Below are 11,959 nucleotides of genomic sequence, written 5' to 3' on the forward strand. Positions count from 1 at the left end.
CCGGCCCGGTGGCGCAGGCGGTTGGGTGCGCGTGCTCCACTGCAGGGGCCCGGGGTTCACCGGTTCGGATCCCGGGAGCGCACCAACGCACTGCTTGGCAGGCCATGCTGTGGCAGCATCCCATATAGAGTGGAGGAGGATGGGGACGGATGTTGGCCGAGGACCAGTCTTCATCAGCAAAAGGGGAGGAGGATTGGCAGATGTTAGCACAGGGCTGATCTCCTCACACACACACACAAAAAAAGGTTGAAGACAAGGAGAGAATCTCAAAAGCAGCAAGAGAAAAACAACATGTTATGTACACGGGAACCCCCATAAAACTATCATCAGCAGATTTTTCAGCAGAAACTTTGCAGGCCAGAAGGGAGTGGCATGATATATTCAAAGTGCTGGGAAAAAACACTGCCCACCAAGAAAACCTTAACCAGCAAAGTTGTCCTTCAGAATTAAAGGAGAGATAAGGAATTTTCCAGACAAGCAAAAGCTGAAGGAGTTCAGCACCACTACACTGGCCTTACAAGAAGTGTTAAAGGGACTTCTTCAAAGCTGAAATGAAAGAATGCTAATTAGTAACAGGAAAACATATGAAAGTATAAATCTCACTGATAAAGGTAAATATATAGTTAAATTCGGAATACTCTACCATTGTAATGGTGGTGGGTAAATCACTTATAAATCTAGTATGAAGATTAAATAACAAAGCATTACAAATAACTATAATTACAACAATTTGTTAATAACACAAAGTAAAAGGAGATAAATTGTGACATCAAAACCAAAGTGCAGGGGGGAGAGTGAAAATGTAGAGCTTTAGTATGCATTTGAAGTTGTTATCAGTTTAAAACAGACTGTTATAAATAAGATGTTTTATGTAAGCCTCATAAGTCCATACCTATCAGTAATTACTTTAAGTGTAAATGGACTAAATTTTCCAATCAAAAGAGTTAGAGTGACTGAATGGATTAAAAGAAAAAAAAAGACCCATCTATATGCTCCCTACAAGAGACTCACTTTAGATATAAGGACACACAGAGACTGAAAGTGAAGGTATGGAAAAAAATATCCCATGCAAATGGAAATCAGAATAAAGCAAAGGTAGCTATACTTATATCAGACAAAAGAGACTTTAAGCCGAAGACTGTAATAAGAGATAAAGAAGGTCATTATACAATGATAACAGAGTCAATTCAACAAGAGGATATAACATTTGTAAATATTTATGCACCCAATATAGAAGCACCTAATTAAATAAAGCAAATATTAACAGACCTAAAGGGAGAAATTGACAGCAATATAATAATAATAGGAGACTTTAATACCCCCCTTTCAACAATGGGTAGATCATGCAGACAGAAAATCAATAAGGAAACATTGGACTTAAACTACACATTAGACCAGATGGACTTAACAGACACTTACAGAACATTCCATCCAACAGCAGCAGAATACACATTTTCTCAAGTGCACATGGAACATTCTCCAGGACTGATTCACAAAAGAATCCTTAATACATTTAAGAAGATTGAAATCTTATGAAGCACCTTTTCTGACCACAATGGTATGAAACTAGAAATCAATTACAAGAAGAAAACTGGAAAATTCACAAATATGTGGACATTAAACAACATGATACTGAATAACCAATGGGTCAAAGAAGAAATCAAAAAATATCTGGAGACAAATAAAATGGAAATACAATATACAAAAATTATGGGATGCAACAAAATAAGTTTTGAGAGGGATGTTCATAGCAACAAGCACCTACATTAAGAAGAAAAGAAATATCTCAAATAAACAACCTAACTTTACACCTCAAATGACTAGAAAAAGAAGAACAAACTAATCTTAAAGTTAGTAGGAGGAAGGAAATAAGTGAAATAGAGACTAAAAAGACAATAGAAAAGATGAAACTAAGAGCTGATTTTTGTGTGTGTGTATGAGGAAGATTAGCCCTGAGCTAACATCTGTTGCCAATCCTCCTCTTTTTGCTGAGAAACACAGGCCCTGGGCTAATAGCTGTGCCCATCTTTCTCTACTTTATATGTAGGACGCCTGCCAAAGCATGGCTTGATAAGCTATGCGTAGTTCTGTGCCCGGGATTCAAACCTACAAACCCCGGGTTGCTGAAGCAGAGCATGCAAATTTAACCACTACGCCACAGGGCTGGTCCCCTAAGAGCTGCTTTTTGAAAAGATAAACAAAATAGACAAAACATTAGCTAGACTTACCAAGAAAAAAAGAAAAAGGATGCAAAGAAATAAAATTATAAATTAAAGGGGAGACATTACAATTGATACTACTCAAATACAAAGTCTCATAAGAGACTACTATGAACAATTACATGCCAACAAATTACACAACCTAGAAGAAATGGGTAAATTCCAAGAAACATACAATCTACCAAGATTGAATTGTGAAGAAACAGAAAATCTGAACAGACCAATTACCAGTAAAGAGATTGAATCAGTAATCAAAAACTTCCCAACAAATAAAAGTCCAGGAACAGATGGCTTCACTGGTGAATTCCACCAGACACTTAAAGAAGAATCAATACGAAGTCTTCTCAAACTCGTCCAAAAAACTGAAAAGGAGAGAAAACTTCCAAATTCATTACACGAGGCCAGCGTTACCTGATACTAAAACCAGACAAGGACACTACAAGAAAAGAAAACTAAAGGCCAATATCCTTGATGAGCATAGATGCAAAAATCCTTAACAAAATGTCAGCAGACTGAATTCAACAATATGTTAAAAGGATCATACACCATAATCAAGTGGGATTTATTCCAGGGATGCAAGGATGGTTCAACATCCACAAATCAATCAATGTCATACACCAATAACAAAATGAAAGATAAAAACATTAGGTCATCTCAATAAATGCAGAAAAAGCATTTGACAAAATTCAAAATCCATTCATGATAGAACTGATTATAGAGGAAATGTACCTCAACATAATAAAGGCCATATATGACAAGCCCACAGCTAACATCATATTCAAATCAGAAACAAGACAAGGATACCCACTCTCACCACTTTTATTCAACGTAGTACAGTCACATGTAGGTTAATGACAGGAATACATTCTGAGAAATGTGTCGTTAGGCAATTTTGTCATTGTGCAAACATCAGAGTGTACTTACACAAACCTAGATGGTATAGCCTACTATACACCTAGGCTATACGGTACGAATCTTACGGGACCACTGTCATTAAATGCAGTCTGTTGTTGACCGAAATGTTGTTATGCGGTTCATGACTGTACCGGAAGTCCTATCCAGATCAACTAGGCAAGAAAAAGAAAGAAAAGACATCCAAATTGGAAAAGAAAAAGTAAAACTGTCTCTATTTGCAAATGGCGTGATATTATATACAGAAAACCCTAAAGACTCCACCAAAAAACTGTTAGAAATGATCAACAAATTCAGTCAAGTTGCAGGATACAAAATTAATATACAAAAATCAGTTGTGCTTCTATTCACTAATAATGAACTATCAGAAAGAGAAATTTAAAAAACAATCTCATTCACAATTGCAATGAAAAGAATAAAATGTCTGGGAATAAATTTAACCAAGAAGGTGAAAGACTTGTACACTAAAACCTCTAAGACATGATGAAAGAAATTGCAGAAAAAACAAATAAATGGAAAGATATTTCTATGCTCCTGAATTGGAAAAATTAATATTGTTAAAATGCTCATACTACTCAAAGCCATCTACACATTCAGTGCAATTTCTATCAAAATTCCAATGGCATTTTTCACAGAAATAGAGCAAATAATCTTAAAATTTGTAGGGAACCACAAAAGACCCCGAACAGCCAAAGCAATCCTAAGAAAGAAGAACAAAGCTGGAGGCATCACACTTCCTGATTTCAAACTATATTACAAAGCTATACTAATCAGAACAGTATGGTATTGGCATAAAAACAGACACATAGATCAATGGAACAGAGTAAAGAGCCCAGAAATAAAGCCATGAATATACAGTCAATTAATTGACAACAAAGGAGCCAAGAATATACAATGGGGAAAGGATAGGCTCTTCAATGAATGGCGTTGAGAAAACTGGACAGCCACATGCAAAACAATGAAACCAGATACCTATCTTATACCTGTAGTTGTGTCTGACATCAGGCTTTTTGATTGTAATGTGAGTGCCTGACCCGAAGCTTTTGATTGCTGAGGCATCCATCTCAAAGACATTCATCTTGAATAAACATATTAACAGCTGTATGACACAGCTATTAGTAAAACAGCTCGATAAGAAACCAGGCTGCCCCACCTATGAAATTCCTCTTTTAGAGATCCCTGGGTGACCACTGACCACTTGAGTGACCCCATTTTTTCCTTCACACACCCTAATTCCCATTGTTATGTTTTAAATTCACCCATAAAGAGTGAACTCGTGAAACCCTAGGACCCCACCCTTGGACCCCAATAAAAGCAGAGCCCCAAGCCCACACTCTTTCTCTTTCTCTCTCCCTGAGATCTTGTTGTGTGGCCCCTGGGCATACCACATACCCTCCAGGACCTGTGAGTAATAAATCTTGTTTTTTCCAAGTTCCCTGATGGTTATTGCTGAGGTGCATCTTGTAATCATAATAAGAACCTCGAGAGCTGGTCCAGCCGTAACATTGACTCTGGTCAGGAAAATGTCTGTGGGGGCTCCCACAAGTAGTACGGGCCCAGATGAGTGCCTCAGGCGTTCCTAGCAGATAGCAGTGCTATCAATAGGGTGAGACCAACATAAAACAGCACCATACACAAAAGTCAACTCCAAATGGATTAGAGACTTGAACACAAGACCCGAAACCATAAAACTCCTAGAAGAAAACATAGAGGGTAAGCACCTTGACACTGATCTTGGCAATGATTTTTTGGATTTGACGCAAAAGCAAAAATAAACAAATGGGACTACATCAAACTGAAAAGCTTCTGCACAGCAAAGGAAAACATCAACAAAATGAAAGGCATGGGAGAAAATATTTGCAAAACATATATTTGATAAGGGGTTAATATCCAAAATATGTAAAGAGCTCATACAACTAAACAGCAAAAAAACAAACAGTCTGATTTAAAAATGGGCAGAGGAACTAATGAATATCTTTCCAAAGAAGACATACAAACGGCCATCAGGTACATGAAAAAGGTGTTCAACATCACTAATCATCAGGGAAATGCAAATCAAAACTACAATATCTCCTCACACTCCTGTTAGAATGGCTATCATCAAAAAGACAAGAGATAACAACTGTTGGTGTGATGTGGAGAAAAGAGAACCCCTGTTGGTGGGAAGGTAAACTGGTTTAGCCACTATGGAAAATGTATGGAGTTTCCTCAAAAAATTAAAAATTTTAATTTGCATTTAATTCACAATCCCACTTCTGTAGTGCATATATTCAAAGGAATTGAAAATGGAATATCAAATAGATCTCTGTACTCCCATGTTCATATTAGCATTATTCACAATAGCCAAGATATGGAAACAACCTAAGTGTCCATCGATGGATGAATGAATAAAGAAGATGCAGTGTATATATACAATGGGATATTATTCAGCCATGAGAAAGAAGGAAATCTTGCCATTTGCAACAACATGGACGGACCTCGAGGGCATTATGTGAAGTGAAGTAAGCCAGACAGAGAAATAAATACTGCATGATATCACTTATATGTGGAATCCAAAAAAAAAAAAAAAGTTAAGCTCATAGAAACAGAGGGTAAAAATGTGGTTGCCAGGGCCTGGGGAGTGGGGGAAATAGAAGAAGTTGGTAAAAGGATACAAACTTTCAGCTGTAAGACGAATAAGGTCTGAGGATCTAATCTAAAACATGGTGACTGCAGTTGATAACACTGTAACGTATAATTGAAACTTGCTAAGAGAGTAGAATTTAGATGCTCTCACCAAATAAATAAATAAATAAATAAATAGGGCCGGCCCCGTGGCTTAGCCGCTAAGTGCGCGCGCTCCGCTACTGGCTGCTCCGCTACTGGCTGCTGGGTTCGGATCCCGGGCGCGCACGACACACCGCTTCTCCGGCCATGCTGAGGCCGCGTCCCACATACAGCAGCTAGAAGGATGTGCAACTATGACATATAACTATCTACCGGGGCTTTGGGGAGAAAAAGGAAAAAAAAAAGGAGGAGGATTGGTAATACATGTCAGCTCAGGGCTTGTCTTCCTCAGCAAAAAGAGAAGGATTGGCGTGGATGTTAGCTCAGGGCTGATCCTCCTCACAAATAAATAAATAAATAAATACGTGAGGTGATGGACGTGTTAATTAACTAGATGGGGGGAATCCTTTCACAATGTATATGTATATCAAATCAGAATGTACGCTTTAAATACCCTCCAATTTTTATATGTCAATTATACCTCAATAATGCCAAAATTTAAAAAAAATAAAAAATTAGACAGACAATAACATAAGTTGGCAAGGATCTGGAGACAGGCACATACACTGTTGTGCCTTTATATGTTGTTGGTAAGACTGTAAAACAGTGCAACCACTTTGAAAATCCTGTCAGTTTCTTAAAAAATGTTAAACCTGACTTTACCATATGATCCAGCAATTCTATTTCTAGGTGTCTAACCAAGAGAAATGAAAGCGTATGATCACACACAGACTTGCCCAGGAATGTTCTCAGCAGCGTTACTCATAATAACCAAAAAGTGGAAACAAGCCCGTCCCTACAGCTGGTGAGTAGGTGAGCCAGGTGTGGTATGGCCATACAATGAAATACTCCTCAGCAATAAAAAATGAGATACTGGCACTTGCTACAACATGGATGAACCTCAAAAACATTGCAAAATAAAAGAAGCCAGTCACAAAAGACAATATATTGTCTAATTCCATTTATATGAAATGTCCAGAAGAGTCAAATTTATAGAAACAGAAAGTAATCACTGGTTCCCTGGGGCCTGGGGTAGGAATGAAAATTAACTGCAGATGGGTAGCTGAGATTACGGTGACGATTGTACAACTGGGTAAATTAGTGAAAGATAATTGAACTGTATATTTAAAACTGGTGAGTGTTGTGGTATGTTAGTGTACCTCCATAAAGTTATTAAGAAAAAAGATTTTTGAGCAACATATCACAGTGTGTTCTCTCTCTCAAAACCAGCCCCATCACTCAAGTGCAAATTAAAACATAAAAAAAGGTCAAAGCAAAAAGTTTTTTTTGTGGGGAAGATCAGCCCTGAGCTAACATCCCTGCCAATCCTCCTCTTTTTGCTGAGGAAGACCGGCCCTGAGCTAACATCTATTGCCAATCCTCCTCCTTTTTTTCCCTTTTTCTCCCCATGGCCCCAGTAGATAGTTGTATGTCATAGTTGCACATCCTTCTAGTTGCTGTATGTGGGATGCCACCTCAGCATGGCCGGACAAGTGGTGCATCAGTGCGCGCCCGGGATCCGAACCCGGCCGCTAGTAGCAGAGCGCGCGCACTTAACCGCTAAGCCTCAGGGCCTGCCCCGTTCCCCCACCCCCGTCTTAATTTTAAAGAGTTTACTAAGTAGATCCCAGTAAGATTTCCAAAATTTAGCTTTATAAGTTTCCTTTCCATCACTACTGGCCAGATAAATGAAGCAATCTTCCCTTTTGATTTTCAACTATATTTTCCTGGTAGAGCTCCCAGGAGTGAGAGGAGGTTCCCGGTGAATGAGCAGTGCTGCCTTTCTGACGTGTGCTCCTTTTCCCTGCCTGGGACTCCCAGCCTTTGGCCTTACTGCTCCATCACTGATCTGCTTCTCTATCATCCTCCCTAACTTAACTTAATGCCTCGCCCTTGGGTTGATTTTCTCTGTCCTGTTTGCCCTGGCTTAATTTGCCCTTGGTTTTCCAGGCCCATCCATCTCCTTTTCAAACTGTGCCTCCTAGCCTCCTCTAGGCCTTCTTCCTCGTCTGTCCTCCTTTCTAAGAGCAGAAATAGAGATAAAGGTTCACATCCATTCCTCTTAGAGTCCTGTGTGGCTCTCCTGGCCCATGGAAGGCGCTGGAATGTGACTTCAGCACATTCCAGTCAACCCGAACCCTGTTAGGGAAGAATGAGCCTTTGCACAATTAGGGGGAGTGTTTTATAGCCTGTTATTGTTACTCTAACACTGTCGGATTTTTCCAAGAAACAGAGGATTAATTATTGACAAAGTTGCAATGAAACTTTCACTAACATACTTTCACACCTAGAGGGGGAAAAGCAGACCTACAAACCAAGCATTTCAAAGAATTTTTTTTTAATTTAATTTAATTTTCATCTCTCTCAAACATTCTAAAATTGGAGGGAAGAAAGTCTCTGTGTGAGAGGAAACTATCGGAACGTTTTAGAGGGTACTAAATTATTTTTATCATGTTTCCTAGCTACAAATAGAGATATACATGAATAATAAATTTATTTTAAAGTCTGATAATTTTTTACAGCCTATAGAGGGACTTTCTTGAATAGTCATAAATTTCTTTCACTTCCTAGGCACCTGTGTGAAAAGAACATTCCATAAGAGCTAGAGCAGTAGTAATTACATGAAGGCCTGAGTCATTAGACGCTATTAATTGTCTGAAATATAACCAGAAGAAAAATAAACATTAGGGAGGAATCTAGCATGACTGCAATTGAGTTTAGTTACGCTCCCTCCAGTCTATAGGAAAAATCTCCAAGTCGGTGTTTCAAAATTGGTTTAATTAACTTTTTAGTAATGTTTAAATAGCTTCTTAGTTATTTAACCAGCGAGCAATCTTTGTTCTTTATTTAACTGGATATGACTCCAAAACTCTTTTTACCCAGTGTTTTCTGATACCACTTTTTTTTTTTAAACCAATGGTGTTCATGCAGTTAACATTTAATAGGAATCCACTCACGTAGAAAACTTCCCCAGGAGCAGCTGCTCCACCCTTCACACCCAGCCAGATGGCTGCTGACTCCGAACCCGAGGCCAGGACCTCGGATCCCCCCGCTCAGCAACTTCTGAGTGTCATCTGCCTCACGAGCCTCTTCCTCAACTCCCATCACCTTGACCTCCACACACCCAAACCCTACATCCTCAGTTCTTCCTGCCCTGGCTATATACACCCATCCCTGTTTGGGTCCTCCCCAAATTTGAAACAATCTGCGTGATCACACCCGTCCTCTCTTGCATGTCACCATCCTACAGCATCAACTTAAGTCCTGTGTGTCCCATCTCTGAAACATCTCTCATCCTTCTGTCTGCACATCTTTCCTCTTCATTTCGTCCCTCTGCCACCACCCTATATGTGGCCCCTCACTAACTACAGTGGCTTCCTACCTGGACATCTGGCCTTGAATCTCTCCTCATTTCAATCCACCAGACACTCTGAGACCAAAGCCCTGTCTCACAAGCTCTGACCATTCCAATCCTGGCCTTCAAATCTCCAGGAAGCTCTTTTGCCTGGTGAACAGGTTAACCTCCTGTGCCTGGGATGCAAGAACTTCCAGGCTCTGGACACACCATGTTGTTTCAGGGTCACCTCAGACAAATCCACTACAGCCCCTTTCTACTACCATCAAAGTCGACCACACGTCATGTCCTGAGAAAGTCCCTGTGCGTTCCCACACCCTGACTTTGCCTTCCCTCCTGGGCACGAGGCTCTGTCAACCATCTCTATCGGCAGGCCCTTACCTGCTTTGAATGCCCTTCCTCAGGAAGCGTTCCGGAGAAGTCTGCGGCAGGGAATGATTCCCTTCGTTCCCTCAGCAACGCGCTGAGACCTCTCTTAGGCACTTGGCATGATCTGTCATCTTTGCAGCCATCTATATGTCATCTGTATACTGTTCCTCCAAGGGCAGACTCAAAACTCCAAGAGGGCAGGCAACACGTTTTCTTCTTCTTTTGACATAACAGGCAACAAAATATAGTGAAAAGAATATGGGTTGTAGAGCCAGCAAATATGAGTTTAAATTCTGACTCTGCTGCTTACTAGCTGAGTTACCTTGGGGGAAGTTACTTAACCTCTCTGAGCCTGTTTTCTCATCTGTAAAGTGGAGGGGCTAAGTAATACTAGAGTTAACTTTAGTGAGACTTAAATGATTAAAGTGCCTCGAACAGCATACATTCAAGACATATTCTTCAAAAAGCATTTGTTTTACCATTTTTCTTCTCTTTATATCTCAGTGTCTATATATCACGCCTTACACATAGTAAGTGCTCAATTATAATAAAGGCAATAGGATTTCAATATATGTCTGATCTGGATTAGTAGACTTAATAGTTCCTTCCTGTTCACAAATAAGGCTGTGGGCACACCATCTATTTGGCTGCACCTGTGTTCCTGTGGGTCCACCGTCTAGCCTACCTTAGTGGTTTTCAAACTCTTTCAGAGTTTCTAATTTACGTGATCTGGGGTGAGGCCAATTAAAAACTCCGCAAATAATTCTAATATGTAGCTCAAGAGGAGCATTACTGGCCAACCCCTCAGCTCGATGACTTGAGGAAAAGAATCTGCCTGGTTTTGGTTTCGGTTTCATTTTAGTTCCTTTTCATCTGTTGCCCTCCCTACAGCCTAACCCACCTCCAGGCACTACCCAGCCTCACCTGAGCCTAGGCTAGGGCCTGTGCTCTGGGAGATAAGATGATCAATGAGAAACGTAGCAAAAACACGGAGGATATCTATCAATGAAGAAGCAATGTGTTTCGTATTTATTAATCGTATTTTAACGAGCAGACTTCACAGTCACTGTCTTGCAGCCATTGAGGTAACGCCTGCCACCAATTGACTGTGATGGATGATATGTATTGATATGAGTGTCCCTCTCTCTATACTCACTCGATTTTCCTTTTGAATCAGTCAGGATTTGGATGGAAAAAAGGGGACAAGGCAGACCAAAAAAAAGTGTCAGTGAAGCTGCTCTTGAACTTCAGAGTACAGAAGGATCTCCTGGAGTCTTTGCTGATCATGCAGAGGGGCCAGTGGTGAACACTGCAAATACCTGAGTTCAGGAGAGCAATTAGAACAACAGTCATAAATGATAGTTGAAATTATGGGAGAGGGCCGGCCCCGTGGCTTGGTGGTTAAGTGTGCGCGCTCCGCTGCTGGCGGCCCAGGTTCGGATCCCGGGCGCGCACCGGCACACTGCTTCTCCGGCCATGCTGGGGCCGCGTCCCACATACAGCAGCTGGAGGGATGTGCAGCTGTGACATGCAACTATCTACTGGGGCTTTGGGGGGAAAATAAATAAAAATTAAATTAAATTAAAAAAAAAAGAAATTATGGGAGAAAAAAATCTCCAAAATGATTAAGAAAAAAGCAGCCAATAAAAAAATAGTGAATAGAAAGGATCGATAACCAAAGCAGTAGAAGAAATAAACAGAGTGGTATCCTTGAAGCTGTGGAGAATTTGCAGATAAGTGGTCAATGGTGCTGAAAATGCAGATCCCTGGGCCCTGCCCCCAGAAATTCAGATTCAGTTCATTTGAGATGGGGCCCAGAAATGCACACTTCTCGAAATGTACCTGAATGTGATGTAGATCCCCTTTGAGGAGCACTGGTAGGTCTTGTTTTATAAATAAATGAAGCCCTCCAAACATAAAATGCTTAACATAAATTTATTTGATATCCTCTTTTATAAACTTTGATATTCTCTTTTATATTTCTAATATTGACCTTATCACAAGAAATTACCTTTTATTGCCCAGAGACTTAGCTAACACTAGAAGAAACTTAAATTAAATTCAAGTTAACATCAAGATAACTTTAATCTACCCTTCCCCCATTACCTTGCCTTCCAACACACTGTTCCATCAGTCCAAAACGAGTTCTACTCCAGTGGAGGTGGGGAAAAATAGTTTTATTTGACTGTGTACAAGATTCAGAAGTTTAGCAAACAAAAGCACAGATGTGACACGTGTTGTAGTACCAACTACCTTGGCACTACTAGAAATAACGTCCAAGATGGAAAATGCCCTAGGAAAGGGACGATCAGGGAGATGGTTTCATTGATTCACTCAT

General features: G+C 40.1%; 1 long non-coding RNA gene across 2 annotated transcripts in view; it reads right to left on the reverse strand.

Annotated features, from left to right (window-relative positions):
* LOC147913012 (uncharacterized) overlaps positions 1 to 10,930 on the reverse strand; it is a 33,157-nt gene extending 22,227 nt beyond the window's left edge. Inside the window, exons 1-3 of one of the 2 annotated variants that reach the window (XR_015549272.1) lie at positions 10,778 to 10,930; positions 9,634 to 9,840; positions 3,030 to 3,286 (exon numbers count right to left, since the gene is read on the reverse strand). This is a non-coding gene — a long non-coding RNA (uncharacterized LOC147913012). Of the gene's footprint in view, positions 1 to 3,029; positions 3,287 to 9,633; positions 9,841 to 10,777 lie in introns of those variants that run through there. The other variant, XR_015549273.1, reaches the window with a different exon arrangement.
* Between the last annotated feature and the right edge of the window lie 1,029 nt (positions 10,931 to 11,959).

This window comes from Ceratotherium simum, chromosome 31 (assembly GCF_057802395.1).
Source record: "Ceratotherium simum simum isolate JZ-2026a chromosome 31, ASM5780239v1, whole genome shotgun sequence".
In the NCBI taxonomy this organism is placed as follows: domain Eukaryota; kingdom Metazoa; phylum Chordata; class Mammalia; order Perissodactyla; family Rhinocerotidae; genus Ceratotherium; species Ceratotherium simum.